Source organism: Natator depressus, chromosome 4, assembly GCF_965152275.1.
Source record: "Natator depressus isolate rNatDep1 chromosome 4, rNatDep2.hap1, whole genome shotgun sequence".
In the NCBI taxonomy this organism is placed as follows: Eukaryota; Metazoa; Chordata; order Testudines; family Cheloniidae; genus Natator; species Natator depressus.
Window position 1 is genome coordinate 18,872,074 of NC_134237.1, and position 17,534 is coordinate 18,889,607.

Here is a 17,534-nt window from a genome sequence, read left to right on the forward strand (position 1 = left end):
ACACATGTAATGCAGTCTAAAGACTATAGTAATAATGAATAACCGAGAAATTAGTTATTGTCTTTCATACTAATGAGGAAACGTGTATTTTCTAGTGCCTGACAGAATGATAGCGTGCATCTGTTTTTTTTCTCAGCTATTCGATATTCCTTGTACCAAAAAGGCTATAATGTCTTTTATTGCTTTTTGCAACTAATATTTCTAATCTACAATACTTACGTTAGACTGGATGCTGCAATAAGGTCCTATATGCTTCTGATTGAAGATCTCAAATAGAATTGAGTCCATCTTGTATATTAGTGTTCATCATCTTGGAGATATATTTATGATGGAGGTGGACAGATCTTGGGTATTTCCATGATTTCATGTCGCTGGGACTGGAAGATAGTCCAGTCGATAGTTGCTGTGTTTTGTTCACTCTCTCTGAAACGTTTAGCACTGGCCACTGTTGGAAGACAGACTACTGGGCTAGATGGACCATTGGTCTGACCCCAAAATGTTCATTGTTATGGGAAAAGAATGAAAGGTGAAATTCTGGCCCTGTTGAAGTCAAATAGAATTTTGCCATGGATTTCAGTGGGGGAGTGGGATTTCACACCTAGCTGTATGAAGAGATAATCCAGAAATTTATATCTCAAAGGAAAATATGTAACCATGATATCTTTGCCATTATGTGTATTGTGTATTAGTGACTTATGTAGCACCCACTACCTGGATGTCGAGGTAAAGGGAAACAAAATATTGAATCCTACAAGTAATACATACGCCTGTTACTAACGGTGTTAAATACAATTCAGTATATGATGCATTTTTGCTAGAAACCAAACCTAAAACCTTATCAAATATTGAACCAGATAATTCACTCTGGTTTTTATAATGTGCTTGTGACATTACACTCCATATTGCTTATGAAATTATGCTTATGATATGGATGACATAACTGACATGTACTTTATGCAAGATGGCTCATGTAAGATACCATTGGAAAGGTTATGATTTACTGAAATTGATTATCCAATTTGTATGCATGTATTATTTCTGTATCTAAAGTTAGGAATAGGTACTATGTAACAATTACAAATGGCTGTGTATTGGAAAGAAACCCACCAGATGGCGGGCCATCAGATTTGATGGGCCATTAGGAAGGAACAACAAGACTGAAGATACTAATCACTCTCCCTCCTGGGAGGCATCCTGGGATGTGACTGTAACACTATCATGTCAGGTGATCTTGTCACCTCACCTGATACTAAACATTATCTTGGATTTCTTGTAACCTTTCACTAAAAGGGGAGGGGGGCCAAGTTGGGGAAACATAGGATTCCTGCCTTATATAAACTTATTTAAGGATGGGAAGAAAGGCAAATGGGGCTCTACTCCTGTTTGCTAAAGATACCTGAAGGGCAGGCAAGGGGGAGTCCAGAGTGAGAAAGAAATATAACTGGAACTCTAAGCTACAGAAACTTTGCAATCTGCCCAAAATATCATTTACAGTAAGAAATTTATGTTTTGTAACCTGTTTCTTAAGTGTATTGAACTTAGCTTGTGTATTTTGTTTTATTTGATCAGTAATCTGGTTTGTTCGGTCTGTTATGTCTTACATTCACTTAAAATTCACCTTTTGTATTTAATAAACTTTTCTTGTTTGTAATATAACCCAGTTTGTGCAATTCATAGTGGGGGAAGGGGGAGGGAGGCAGGCAGGCAGGCAGAGAGGCTGTGCATACCTTCCTCCACGTTGAGGGAGGAGGCGGATTTCATAATAATCCTTTGGGTCTGCACTCCAAGGGAGGTGGACACCTGAGTGCTGGGGCAAGTCCCTTAAACTGAGGCTTCCCGGAGCTCATCTAAGTGTCTGTGTCATTCTGCAGTTGGGTATGGCCCTGCCTGTGTGTGTGCTGGAGGAGGCTTAATAGCCTGGCTCAGCAAGGCCGGTAAAAAGGGGGCCCTGGCTGGCAGAACAGGTGAGCTCAGTGGTATCTCAGCACATTAAGGTGTCCAACCCATCACAGGGCTCTGAAGGCCACTAAAACGAATTTTTATCAGAATGCAAAAGGGAGAGAGTTGGAATGGCAAAGAGATCCTCTACTGAGGAAAACTGGTCTATCAGTACAGAAGGGTTCAATAGGTGCCAAATGCAAGAGAATCCCACCTAATCTTAAAATTCTGTGATGCGTTAGACGAGGGGTTCTTTTAGAAATGTGTAGCTGAATCACACGTGCTGTACAGGGCTGTAGTGACTATTATCCCTGAAGTTTATAGCGTACTGAGAGAAGCAAAGAAAACCATTGCACAGTTTTGAGTACAGATGTTATAAAGATCTTAACAGTTTGCCCCATTGGTGGGCAGTTGTCTTTTGCCCTAGCTGAAGCCTCTTGGTGGTTTTAAGAGCAGTGTAGAGTGTCTAATAGTAATCTACTCTGGAGGTGACAAAGAGATGATGGGCATTGTGAGGAGGACTACTTTGGAAAAGCTTACATAACGCTACTTTTAGAATCCAGGTGTAGTGATGGATCCGTGGCAGTGAGGAATGTTAGCAAAAGTTGAGCGAGCCCCTTGAAGAGATGCTTCACCTGCTGCTTCCATCCTTTTCTCTAACTGCCTTGCCTACTTTATGTTGTTCCGTTAATTATGGCTGTCGTGTTTCCAAAAATCACATTTGGCTTCTGTGGTTTTTTTCTTTCCCCTGGAAATGGTATAGGAGGTGTGTGTATATGAAACTGAAATTATAATCCTCAAAATGTTAGATGCTTTAGATACAAACAGACAGAAATATAGTGGGAGCGGTAGTGACCATTATAGCAAAAACGCAATTTCCATTTAGCAACTTTTTTTTCCCCAATTGCTCATAACTTAGATAAATGAAACTGTTTTGTGTTGAAATCTTCCATATTTGGTCTCAGACCACAGACATTTCTTCAGAAAATTTCAGCCAAATTAATTTTGCAATGCCTCTATCAGAATATCTGGTCTTGGAAGGCCTTATGTTAAATAATTTCAAAACATCAAATTTACAAGCACTTTTATTCTTAATTTTTTGGGGGGGGTAAAATTTATTTAACTTAAATGCAGTATTTACTGTGCCTACATAAGGCGTGAATGATGCATATATCTTTCTGATATGTGAAATGTTATATTTATGTAGTCCACTCTCCTTATGTGTGCAAGAAAGTATCAAATGACAAACGTGTTTTGTCACTAAATTTTCAATGGAAAACCCACAGAATATGTCCTACATATAGTCTATGGCATTCAGAAAGTGTTTTCTAGGCAATAGAAGTACATAGAAAATAACTGAAAGAGAATTTGTCATGTTTATTGCAAACAGACGTGTTTTTAATGGGATTGTCTGTGAAAGGGTGTTTGCCTGGAAGAGTTCTGCCACCTCACTTATGTGGCAGATTTCCAGCTATTAGCAACATTTCTATCAGTGGTTTGTTGGTGGAGTGATACAGTCTATCAAGAAAATACACCAGATTGCAGCAGGTTAAAGTAATTTTTTGCAGCAGGCTGAGGAATGATGACTGTAGGTCCCTACTACTTCTGTAAACGTACTTCCTAGGATTTGTCATCTGGAGTTATAAATACCAAACATCTCTCCCTCCCCACCTATATTTTTTTTTCTTTTTATACTGCTTTCTCAAATCCCACAAAAACATCTGTGATAGGGCATGCCTGCCCTATAGCACCCTTGCTGGCTGACCAACACCCTGCTGACATGCTTACTCAACTGGGATTCAAAAATAAACCACTTGCCTACAGAGTCTTCAAACAATATTCCCCTTCTCTGGTGTTCATTTTATTTAGGCTCTCCCTAAGAAATCCCTTTCAGGGTTGGTGTCTTTGCAGTTGTCCTTACGGATGGGGGGATTTTAGTCCTGACCTTCCAGGCCCATAGATTTTCCCCTCCAGGTTTAGGAATTTCAGCCCTCTTTCTTTGACACAGTATGTTCTGTCAGTCTGCTGTCTCCTTGGTGCAGGAGTCCTACAGCTGCTGTATGTGTTACCTTGGGGCATCTGGTTCCTGTCTCCAATGAGTCCCCAGGTGCTGAGGGAATATCTACAGCTCTGTTTTGTCCCATCCAACCAGAATCAGCCCTGGGATACATGCCCTCCTTACTCTACAAGGCTCCTGGTCCCATAAGGGAATAAAATCACAGGTTTCTCCCTAAATACAGACTGTTTGCCTGGGACTACTTTCTCTCTCCCCATATCTGCCTTTTGTCATTCTCCTAGACCCTTGGGTAACCATAAAGGGTTACACCACAGGAAAGGAGTGGGGTGACCCTTAGACCCTGCTATTCCTACAGGAACAAACCACCCTTATCACAACACCCAAACAAATATTTGTGTCCTTTTTTGTAAAATCCAAGGTTATTCCTGACAGATAAAAATAATGTGGTTTGTATAGGCATTGATTTTACTTCATAATGATGTATCTGTTCCATCTATAATGGTCATATGATCTAATCAAAATTCATCTTCTATAAAGGGTAATGCATGGAGAATTAGACTATCGTAACACTGTTTCACTTTAAAAGAAATTCAGAAGCAACAAACAACATTACTGCACTTTCTCACTGTTTTTCGAGGTATAATATCCAGGAGCTGAGAAATAATCAAGTAACACCTGGAAAGGTAGGTGAAATGACTGCAGGTTATTTTCCTCCTGATGTGATTTTCACCTTCCAATCACATACTTAGGATTGCAAATTAATATAGTTTCGTTTGAGTTTCTTATTTCTGTTTACATACACACAATTTCAAATATTTATTATGAATATTGTGCTTGGTAAGGTATCTTAATTTTTCTCACATTTTTGTTGAATCCTTAGTCATTTATTTTCAGAACTATTTCTGCTGAGTGATAGTTGTTGTTTGTTCGTTGCTTTGCAGCTGACGGAGTCCTGTTCTAAGGCCATGTGCCAACTGATGGTAAATTATGATTTGTAATTTCACAAATACACTTTTTTGCTTAGTTTATCTGCTCTCCTTTTCTGCAGACAACTCCCATGGATTTTTTCTGAGAGCTGTTCACTTACAGGGAAAGAAGCATGTCAGTTGTCATCTGCCATGCATGTCTGAGATGAGAACTTTGTTGTCAAAGTGAAGATATTGGGGAGTAAAGTGACAACATGGAAGCATTGTTCTGTAATAGTTTAGAACACCATAGTTTACAGTGGTATTACCACAGAACTTTAGATAACCTTTGTCAAATACTATATGTAATAGTTGAGTACATGGAATTGCACAAACCGGAGTCGCTGCTGATTTTTTTTTTTTGCAGGGGGGAGGAAGACTTAAACAAATGCTTAACTTTAATGGGCTTCATTCTTGTATCAAAATTTCATCATCCCACATGTTCAGTGAACTTTACTTGCTTGATTAATACAAGCTTAATCTTGAAAATATAAACTAACAGGATTAGTGCATTGATCTGTCAAAAGTGTGTGATAGCAATTGCTTAATGTTGACAAATGTATAATTGATGGAATGCTCCAAACTGTTTGTAAGAGAAGAACACCAGTTGACACAGTTTAGACAATAGCATCTGTTACATTCATTGAGTCTATATCCTGCAACGTAATATTACATTAATAAAACACTCAAATTTCATCTTTTTTCAGCACGAAACAGGGATTACATAAAGATGACAACAGTGTTTTTTTTAAAAATTGCACTCATTGAATTACAAAATAAAATGAACAGCTGTGTATACCTTTCTTTTGAAGCCATGACTTATAGTATTTTATTTGTACAGCAGCAATATCCAAAAGCCCCAGCTGGGATAGGGCTGGATGTTGTAAAGGTGCTGAGGCATTAGGCAAGGTACTGAGCCGAGTTGCTCAGCATTTTTCTGGATATTGAGGGAGGCTTTTACACCCAGCTAAGTACCCTAATTGAGCATTCAGGACTTATGGTTAGGGAGGGGCTAGTAGCTGGGTCTTGGTGTGAAAAAGTTGTGCCAGATGCCAGCCTAGAGTAACTCCTTAGATATGTGTGGTCAGTGGCAGGACTTAGCCGTTCTGCCAAGCATAAGTCAAGAAGTGTATAGGATCCATTCGAGGCTCCAGCCATTGCAGTGACTCTATAAATGTACACTAGCATGCCCAGCTGTTAGTCAGGTCCCATCTTTCCAGTGCAATCATAGCCTGGTAGTCCTGACAAATTATAAAACCTACAGTGACTGCCATAATGAATAAATAACATGCTGTCAGTCAGCTATTTGTCAGAGATAAGCAATGAATTCCATTTTAAAAACCATCCACCAAGCAGCTAGCAAATTTTGCTTTTAGAACACCTGGTGTGTGCCAGGAAAGAAGACAATCCATTCTAGAAAACTCAGCTCTGTCACATATTCCTTTCTGCAAAATACAGAACAATAATTCCTGTTTTCCACAGTCAGGGGGTTCTACAGGTTTGGGCAAAAACACAAAAAAAAACCTTGTGAGTTTCAAGTCACTGGCACGGATAATGGTGGGAACTCTTGTGCTAAAGGACTTAGAGAAGTTTTCCAACACTGATGGAAGATAGCAAGAGAAATATTTAAGCCCCAGTTGAAGTGCACTTTTTAAAAAAAAAAAAAGCCAGAGCTGCTCAGTCTGAGGTCTGGTTGGAATTCCTGCTGCTTTACCTGTTTTGATAGCAAAGTGCTTTTGCTTTTGAAAGCTGTGTATTTTCCATGTGCCTTTGATGTGTTTCAGGAAATGTAGTTGAGGGAAAAGGTTTGACTTATGCCATAGGAGTGCCACCGGGAATCATAAGGGGGAGGGGTAATAAAGTTTTCCGATTACTATGGTGGAATAAAGTAGCTGATCGGCTGGGTAGCCTGCTGGATCCTTTTCAGAGTAACAGCCGTGTTAGTTTGTATTCGCAAAAAGAAAAGGAGTACTTGTGGCACCTTTAGAGACTAACCAATTTATCTGAGCATAAGCTTTCATGAGCTGTAGCTGTAGCTCACGAAAGCTTATGCTCAAATAAATTGGTTAGTCTCTAAGGTGCCACAAGTACTCCTTTTTCTTTTTGCTGGATCCTTGTTGGCTTTTATCTTGTCAGAGCCTCCAGCATGCATGGCCCATCCTAGAGACTGCTGTAGTGGGAAATGCCTTTGTTGCAGCTCAAAATATGTTATGCCGAATTGGACAGAGGTTTACTGAACCATGCGCGTATAGTACTTGTTGTGTTTTGCTAGGATGTTTGCATTGGTATGATTACTTTTATAATTGTTCAATGTATTTTCTTCCCAAGATAACTTGTGGTGTTTGGAATGTATTTTACTATGAGTGATACCAGATATTTGTGTCACATACACTCTCTTCATGGGAGAGTTTAGTTTTTGGAGCTATAAATGCAGGCTTCCATTACATTATAGATTTGTGTAACTGGGGGAATGGGATGTTTGAAGCTCGGACTTTTTGCCAGTAAGCAGGGAATGGCCACTGAGAGACCTCCAGGCAGGGTACCCAAAAGATGCAATTTCTATTTTGTAATTTGTCCTTGCAAGAAACAGTCAGGCATCCTGTAAGGGTGTAGTTCGATGAATAAAGAAAGCCTGCACTAAGTGTGTAATCCAAGTCATGGGAAACAAGTGCAGTGATTCCTTGCTTAATGCTGTAGTTATGTCCCTGAAAAATGCTAATTTAAGCGAAACTATGTTAAGCTAATCCAATTTCCCCATAAGAATTAAAGTGAATAGGGGGGGTTAGGTTCCAGGGAAATATTTTTTGGCCAGACAAAAGACATCTATATACACACCACACACACGCACTCCCGCCCCCCCCCCCCCCCGTATAAGTTTTAAACAAACAATTTCATTCTGTACACAGCAATGATCATTGTGAAGGTTGGCTGAGGTGGTAGAGTCAGAGGGTGGAAGAGGGTAGTATATTTCCCAGGGAATGCCTTACTGCTAAATGATCGAGCACTCGGCTGAGCCCTCAAGGGTTAATACATTGTTGTTAATGTAGCCTCACACTCTGCAAGACAGCATGAATGGAGGGACGGGAGACAGCATGGCAGAGAGAGACAGAGACACACACCCTCTGTGTGTGAGAGAGAGAAGAGATGTGCACTGCCCTTTTCAGTAAGCTGATGCCACTGTAAGTACATTGCCTTTTTAAGTAGATTAGCTAATTGAGACAGCAGCTGCTGTCAGCAAGCTCTGTCCTGAGCCCTGTAGTGTCGTCCCCGCCCCCGTGGAGATGGCGTACAGGAGTGGGAGGGAGAGCGACACCCTGAGATTAGCACCCCTCTTCCCCCTCCTCTGCACAGCAAGCAGGAGGCTCCCCAGAACAGCTCCAAGGCAGAGGGTAGGAGCAGCACATGGCAGTGAGGGCGAAGGACAGCTGAACTACTGGCAATTGGTAGCCTCCTGGGTGGCAGCTGCACAGGGAACTTAGGGGAGTTGGGAGCTGACGGGGGGGCTTCCGGTCCACCCTGGTTCCAAGCCCCCACCAGCCAGTTGCAACAGGCTGCTCTTCCTGCAAGCAGTGGACAAAGCAGGCGGCTGCCAAACAACTTTATAAGGGAGCATTGCGCAACTTTAAATGAGCATGTTCCCTAATTGATCAGCAATGTAACAACAAAACACCATTAACTGGGACGACTTTAACTGAGGAGTTACTGTAGTGAAGCTTCTTGTGAAATCTTCTGCCACTTCACAAGCACTGCCATCAACCGCAGATCTGTATCCCGTCAGAGCAAGGTGGTTTTGTTTTACTACAGCTTGCAGGATTTAGAGGTAAACTAAGCACTCAGTTGAGCATACAGAAGAGTTCCTCCCTATGCAGGATCAATCTGATGCAATTTCTTGAACTGTAAAATAGAAATGGTAATACCTATTTCATAGAAGTGTAGAGGCTAAATTCATTCATGTCTGTCCATAATAGTATTTCTTTAAAACGAAACAACAACACTGAACATATTTGTCTGTTACCTCACAAGTTCTGTCTCAAACTTTAGGCCTGCAGTGGTTTGTAGTGACCATTAATGCTTTAAATAGACTTAAAATAATTTTTTTGTTTCCTGGAAAGGGAAATGGTTCCTAGACACTGATATATTAGAGCAGAGATAGCTGTTCTATAGTTAAGGCTGAAGCTGACTTCCCTTTAGAAACTTAATTTTCAACCTTACTCAAACTTCCCCAAAAATAAACCACCACCTCTGAAATTTCACCATGTTAAACTTCATGTACATAACAGTTGTAGATACCAAATGTTAAGCACTTAGTTTTCAATGTGGGCAAAACCTTGTCCATCCACCTTAGACTACTCTCATGACCTGCCCAGGAATAACTCCCTATGACACTATTTTGGGGTTACTCAACATGTCTGGGGTGAATCACTACCACCTGCTCAGAGTGAGATGGAGCCCTGTCTTGTGCCCATGAAGGGAAACACTCATCAGTAGAGCCCTGTGCAGATACAAAATTTGTATCCACATCTGATCTGCAAAATATGGTCCATGGATATCCGTGTCCATGGATGCAGATATCTGCAGATACAAAGCAGATATCGGCAGATTAGCATGGCTCTATCCATCAGCTGCTTGGTAACACAGGCACTCTACTTGGAGGTCCACCAGCCCTGCTCTTTCCCAGTGCAGGCTAACAATTTACATACCCCCCCTTTGTTACACTCAAGTTTGCAGTCCTCTATCTTCTGAACACCCACAATGCACACTGATCCACTGCCTTTGTGGAGAGAGTGCACCACAGTTCACTGACTTCACCTCAGGTCAACACTCTCCTCACCATAAGGTGCATGGATCGGTTTATAGTAATACGAAATTGAACAGTCTGAAGTAAAGGATTCAAATAAAAGCAAGTATAAAGAGTTTGGAAACGTAATCTTACAGGTAAGAGAAAAACATAAGAAGCAATATATAGCCAATAATTATTAACAGGTTACTTTCTTGTCTAATAAGGTATTTCTCACCCAAAGGTTGGTTTTTGCAGCTCTTGACCAGTAGCGGATAACCACATGCCCAATCTTCTGCTCTTATGCAATCCTAGGCTATTGTCTCTTAGCCCCGGGGGCCTCCCCTTTAATGAGAACTCTTGGGTTGTTTTGTCTCTTAAATCTCCTGCCCTCAACTGTTGCACAGAGTAAACATGTCTCCATGGGTGTCCGTTGTTCGTGTGGATTGGGTCAGCTGTTCATGCAATAGGCTTCGCTCCCCACAAATTTGCAACACAATATCCTATGTGGTACATATCTTTAAAATTGTTTACCACAATCTCACAGTAACCATGACAATCAGCTAGATCGGGGTGGGAAAACTTTTTGGCCCGAGGGCCACATTGGGGTTGCAAAATGGTATGGAGGGTCGGATAGGGAAGACTGTGCCTCTGCAAACTAGCTGGCCCCCACCCCCTGACTGCCCCCCTCAGAACCTGTGACCCATCCAACCGCCCCCCCCAGGACCCCACCCCCATCCAACCCCCCTGTCCCTGCTCCCTGTCCCCTCACTGCCCTGACCCCTAGCCACACCCACACCCCCTGACAGGTCCCCTAGACCCATCCAACCCCCCAGCTCCTTGTCCCCTGACTGCCCCCTCCCAGGACCCCACCACCTATCCGACCCCATCCACACCCCCGCCCCCAACAGGCCCCCTGGAACTCTCAACCCATCCAACCCCCCCCATGTCTCCTAACTGCCCCCCCCCAGGACCCCACCCCCCATCCAACCTTCCCTGTCCCCCCCCCCCCGCCATCCCAGGACTTCCTGACCCCCCCCCCAGGATCCCACCCCCTATCCAACCCCCACTGCTTCCTGTCTCTTGACTGCGCCCCCCCCCCCCGAACATCCACCCATCCAAGTGCCCCCCAGGACCTCCTGCCCCTTATCCAACCTCTCCACTTCCCCTTACCACGCCGCTCAGAGCGGCAGGACAAGCTTATTGGAAAGCTTGGGAGGTGGGCAGGCACGAGCTGTGCTGCCCGCGTGGTGGCGTACCTGCGGGGGAGAGGATACAGTGGTGGAGGGGCTGGGGGCTCGCCTCCCAGGCGGCAAGCTGAGGGGCTGGGCAGGATGGTCCCGTGGGCCATAGTTTGCCCATCTCTGAGCTAGATCTTAGCGTTTGGCAGAGACCACACACAACCTGTGCTGGTGTAATAATGAGAAAATGTTGAGACACAGATATCCCTGCCTGGGTATGTCTAGTACACTCTCCACACCACATCCCTTAGACATGCACACTGCCCATGGGCTTGTTATGAAGTCTGCAGAAGGGGGAGTCCCACTTGGATGGGCCCCATAAGATAAGTTGGCATAGGACTCCTCTCCTACAGACCTTTTAAATATCAATCTGATTGAAATAAGGGGCATTCTATTTCCCCAGCTTTTGGTTTGAAACATGAACATGTTCAGCATTTCAGGTGCATGGCAGTATGGGAAATTGACCACATAGAGCAGTTGGTCAAGACACACAGTTTCATCTTCACAGAACAGAGTTATGAAAGGAGAAAAGTTACCTCATCCCACAACACGATGTCCTATATTACAGGTAAGGAGATGGCCAAAAACTTATTCTTCATAAGCATGGGCTAGTTTTGGATAGGAACAGGATTGGATCCAGGAAGAGCAGGATGTTCTAACACACATCAGAAAACATGTCTTGGCTCCTTTCTTTCATACTTGAGGAGCGTCTGCCCTTAAAAATCTGAAATTAGTTTAAAAACAAGTTTTGTGGGATTTTTTCATTTTAATTTGATTGAACAAATGGGGAACAGGGTGGTTTAACCACCACAATAAGAGTAATAAGTCTGGGTTGTGTAATAAACTATGCTGTTGACTGGCTGTGTGACTTTGAGCAAGTCATCTAACCTTTTTGTCTCAGTTTTGCCTTCTGTGGAATTGGGACAATTAATGCCTACCACTGTAAACTGCTTTGAGAGCTATGGAGGAAAAGTGATCGATAACTTTGTTAATAAATGTTTTTTCTCTTGCATATCTTGCTGCTGCAGAAGTCCCTTTAAAACAAACACTTTCAAGAATCACAGGTTTCAGAGTAGCAGCTGTGTTAGTCTGTATCCGCAAAAAGAAAAGGAGTACTTGTGGCACCTTACTCTCTAAGGTGCCACAAGTACTCATTTTCTTTTTACTTTCAAGAATGATTTTTTTTCTCTCTACAAAAAAGCAGAGCTGCATTCACATAGGTGTTAAGGTTTCCAGGTTGTGTAAAGCAATAGCTAGCATCAAACCACTTTCTGTTGTGAGGAAATTTTTATCTCGTGGACAATGCACCCTTCCCTTTTGAGGGTGGTGAGCTCCACTTGTGGAGACAATGGACAACAATGATTGTGCGCAGCTGTCAAAATGAATTTGAAAACTGAAACTAAAATTGCTATCCATTATTTATAGGACTGTGGCGTTTTAAAATCAGCGAGATCTGTTCAGGCAGTACCCAGCTCCAATATATAAAATAATAAGGGAATGATTTTTTTTTTTTAAATGGGAGATATTTATGCCTGGAGCCAAGGTAATTTTATGTGATGCTTCAATAGGCTGTTACATCTTGGCTATGACCTTGCACATTACCTTTGGCTGCACTCCTTTAGCTGCAATACTTATCTTTGCCTGCTCTTCTGTTTTGAAGGGAATTTTTATTCCAGGAATTGGCTAGAATCCACTTTAAGGATTATTGATCATAATGGAGTTTATTTAGGTTAGAAAAAACCTACATGAAGGCATGTTTATAAGATGTTTCCTGTAGTTTATGGTCTGTAGATCATACCTTTCTTTTATCTGCCTCCTTTTCTAAACTCTGTCTCAACTTGCTTTCCACCTCCAATAAATTCTGAGGATGCATTGACCCCCAATTCTGCAAGAGGGTGAACAGCAACTGGCAAATAACATTTATTTTAACAGTAGTTAAACCACGTTAGCTAAAATGTGAGAGATTTGGAGCCTGTTCAGAAATGTCTCTTGAATGAATCAGTGCCAAGTTCAGATGAGTTCATTCAAGCATTTTTTTGTCAAAGAACATGAAAAGACAAGTTATTCCTCTCCCCCTCGCTTATTGTCTCTCAATTCCTATAAGAGATCTCTCTAATTTCACTGTTAGAAAAGGGTGTATAATTTATCTGGGGTTTAAAGAAATCTGACATGCTGTGACTAATTCCAACCCTCAAGTCCTGGAATTTGTTTTAAACAAGAAAACTAGTTTTGTGGCGGAAAATTTAAGTGATTGTTCACCAGAACCAAGTCTCACAAAGGGTAGGTCTTCCTTGTCCTGGTAAACACACAGGAGGCACCACCAACAAATTCTACTCAGTAAAACTGGTATAAAGCTGTAATAACTCCATTGACACCCACTATCTGGGGTTATACCAGCGTTTTTTACAGCATTGTAATGGAGAACAGAATTTCAAAATTTGCCTATTTAACCTTAATGTGATGAGGAAAAACTTGGGAGTCTGAACCTTGGGGCTAATGGCATTTCAGAATATTCATGGCAGTCAATAGTAGGCTGAGAGAAAACTATGTGTATCTGGGGAAAGAAAAACGTTACACACACACACACACACACACACACACACACACACACACACACACACACACACACACACACACACACACACACACAATTCTGTTCTGTTGTTCCATTGTTTCTCCTTATTTGCCTTTATTTGCCTTGTTTCTCCTTATTTCCTTTTCTTTGTCTTTCCTTTACTATATATTCTTCTGTCTTCCTTTCCTCACTCTAACCTAGGGTTTGTTTTCAAAACAGTACAGGGATTTATACTTTGGGGAGTATCACCCATTAAGGTTTGACATTTGAGATCATGTATCCTCTTAGGGGATGACACGGAAGGCCATGAGAGACCCTTGTATCAGAAAGTTGTACTTCCCTCTTGCTTTAACTAGGGCTTCTGTCATCTGGCACTAGTGACTCCAGGTATGTGGAGTCATCCCTACTCTTTGTGGCTTCTCTTTTGACATCAACACCCCCCTCCCTGCAAACACTGTTTCTGCTTGTGTCTTAGGCTTTCTAAAAAAATTATGGAGGAATTGTCATCTTGAGCTGATCTATTGATAACTCAGATTTTATCTTGGCCCACTCTGTTGACATCTTGGTTAGTGGATGACCTAAATAAACTGCTGGTGGAGTTAATCAGATTTTGGTCACTGACTTTGATGCTAAGAGGTTCAAAGTGTCTTAGTCCCTCTGCTGTCACTAGCAGACGTCCTCAGCCTGCCAATATCACATTTACAAAGGACTTGGATTTTCTCCCAGGAGAAATGGGAATTAGATGTTAATGACTAGATTAAACCCTGCCTCTGAATGCGTGTTGCACGATTGAAGTCCTTGCTCTCCACTGAGGGAAAATTCCCAGTGTTAGCATACACACCCGTGCTAACCTCTGTGAACATGTAGGAAAAGGGCAGGGCAATGGTACCCATCTCTTTCTCAGTAGCTACCAGAGCTGGCTGAGTGCAGTGGGAAATGTATGTTGCAGCTGTTACACGGTGGCAGAGTCAGCCCTCCCTCTGTGTTCCTGGATGATTTCATGCTTGCCTGAGGCTCGGTGCCTCAGTCAGCTCTTCTGAGATGATGCAAATTAGCACCTCTCACAAATTGCTTAACATTCTCTCCCTGTTAATGAGCTGTGATTCAGTCTGTCCAGTGTGCATGCGCACGCATGTGCATGTATTGTCAGGACAGTGTGTTCCTCTGAAACTTTTCTTGTAGCATCCTCTTAGAACTTGTTGAATTGCTGCCGAGAATGTGCGCAGTGAGTGTCTTGGACTTCACCATAGGTCAATTACACATTTTTAAAATAGACATTAGAAATTGCTATGTTCTTCTTTTGGGTTGACTTTTTGGTTTCTTTCCCAAAGAACCTGGTTAATGTTTGAACAGACGTAAGAATTTGGAACCTATTCATCTTCTGTAGAAGAGGTTTTGTATTAAAGAAGGGGAAGAATTACTGAGCTTAGTTCAAGGGAGAATAAGCAGGATAACGTTAAAAGAAAAATTGTGGCTGAAATTATGAGAATCTTCTGACAGTGGTGTATTAGACTGAGGAATAGGCTTCCAAAAGAAGTCAAGGTCTTGGGTTTTGAAAAACATTTTGAGCCTCCACCCCCCAAAAAAAAAGCAAGCCAGAAAACGTACAATATGGGACAATCCAAAGTCCTTTTAATCTAGTTACTGATGTCCCCCTCATCACTATAACAATATCCAATGCCTTGTAATAATGGATTTTATCCTAACAAGGCCTGTGAAGTACAGAAATGCTTCTCCCTGCCTTGCACATGGAGACATGAGGAGTGAGTAGATTGTGACATGCTCGAGGTTACACAGGAAGTTGGTGGCTGATCTGAGAACTCACTTCTAGATCTCAGGATCCCTAGTGTGCTGGAAAGGACACTGGACCATCCTTCCTGCATTGTCTAAAGTTCTAATAAGCCCCATGTGCCCCTGATTTTGCTAATTCCTCTTAACGCTACAGAGTAACTCAAGTGCCTTGTAACTTAAATGTTGTTGAAGCATAGTGGATTAAATATAATTGGTATTCACACTATTACAATTCTAACTTAAATATTCAAGATGAGTGAAATTCAGAGAGCTGTCCCTCTCCTAGTCCCTTTTATGTACAGTAGCTTTCAGTTCTTAGGCCTCTTGATTTGAGGACAAAATTCCCTGCTTTTACCTCTGCACGAGAGGAATTAAGCATGGCATGGCGTTATTTTGAGAACGCAGGGCTCACATAAAGCATCTGTAACTACAGGCTAACATTTTCCAAAGTGACGTAAGCTATCTCTACGCTAGGGAGGGCGAGTCCCCCTGCTCGTATACACATAAGCTAGCTCTCATAGAGCTACTGCAGGTATAAGGAGCAGCCGTGGTAGCACAGGTAACAGCAGTAGAGGCATAGCTGACCCGTGTTGAGCACAAACATCACTGAAACCAGTGGGATACGTACTCAGCACAGCTCAGCCATAGCTATTGTGCCTATGCTGCTATTTATACTCACGCTAGCTCAATGAGCCATGTGTACACGGGCAAGGGGATCACACCCTAGTGTTGCATTGTAGACATGGTGTTAGTGACTGAAGAGCCTAAGCCTCCTTGTCATTTTATTGACTGTCAGGGTGCAAAAGCACACTGGGAACACAGCAGTACCTCCATGCTATGGTGATGGGTGTTCTATAAATAAGTAGTTAGGGAGAAAATGCCAAGAACATCAACGGAAGGCTTCCAACTTCTAATAGAAGTATTGACAAAATGCACCAGACTGTAGTGCAGTCTGCAAGGTGGGCTGTGGCAATATGAGGATTGATATTGTTGCTCCTTTGAGCCAGAGGGAATAGCTAATATTTGGGGCCTGGTCAGGTTGTTTCTGTTTAGGAGGAGAAACTGACGATATGGGCCAGGTATTTCTTTGGGGCAGTCCTGTTTATTTTCAAACTATGTACACAAAGTCCTATTTCCCTGAATGCAGGAGGCAGATTACTTGCTCAGAAATCCAGTCCTGCCTTTCCACCAAGTATGGTGCCCCAGAGAAGCTCTGTTGTCTTCCTCACGAAGCCATACCCATAACTGCTTCCCTTGCTTTTTGCTGGCATTATGCCCTACACATACAGGTTCATACAATTGCAAAAATAATTGGGCATGTTTAACCTAGAGAAGGGTTAGGGGGACTTAAGTCTTCAAATATGTTAAGGGCTGTTGCAAAGAGGACTTGGATCAACTGTTTTCCGTGTGCACTGGGGATAGGATAAGAAGTCATCAGTTTAATGTGCGGCAAGAGTGATTCAGGCTGGGTATTAGGAAAAAGTTTCTAACTATAAGGGTAGTTAAGCTCTGGAATAGGCTTCCAAGGGAGACTGTGGAATCCACATCATTGGGAGTTGCACAGAACAGGTTAAACACCTGTGAGGAATGGTCTATGTATATACTTAATGCTGCCTCTGTGAGGGGGGCGGGGACACACTAGATGACCTCTTGAGGTTCCTTCCGGCCCAACCTTTCTTTGAGTCAGTCCCTTAGCCCCTGTGCTTCCAACCAGTCTGAGGTAAATTCCTCAGCCTGCATAGATAAACTTCTGGTCAACCTTGCTATGAAGCCTGTTGCCTTGGGTAGTGGCTTCCTATTGTTCCCTAAACTACGTATAAGGGTATTTTTTTGCCGCTTCTGTTCAGCCTGAAAGAAGACTGGTTAGCACACCCATCTGCTTCAGAGATCTGTAATTCTTTATAGATCCAAGACCCGCTAATACTTACCAGCATAATATGGAGAGGCTGTGGGGAAAGGAGGGTACTAGGGATGGATAATCTGATGAGCAACTTGAACTTCTCAGAGCCTCTTACTTTTTGGGTCCACAAAACTCGCTGAGTTTAGAAAAAACAAGCAAACAACTTTTCTCCTTGTAATTTAAATTTGGATTAGAAAGTTCCAAATAAAAATCATACTGTTCTAAGAAATATGACAAGATGAGGATAAATACAAAGAAAACTGTCTCTGAAAATCAATTTAATCTAGTTTTTTCTAGTAAAATACCAATATGCCCTAATAATTGTATGGT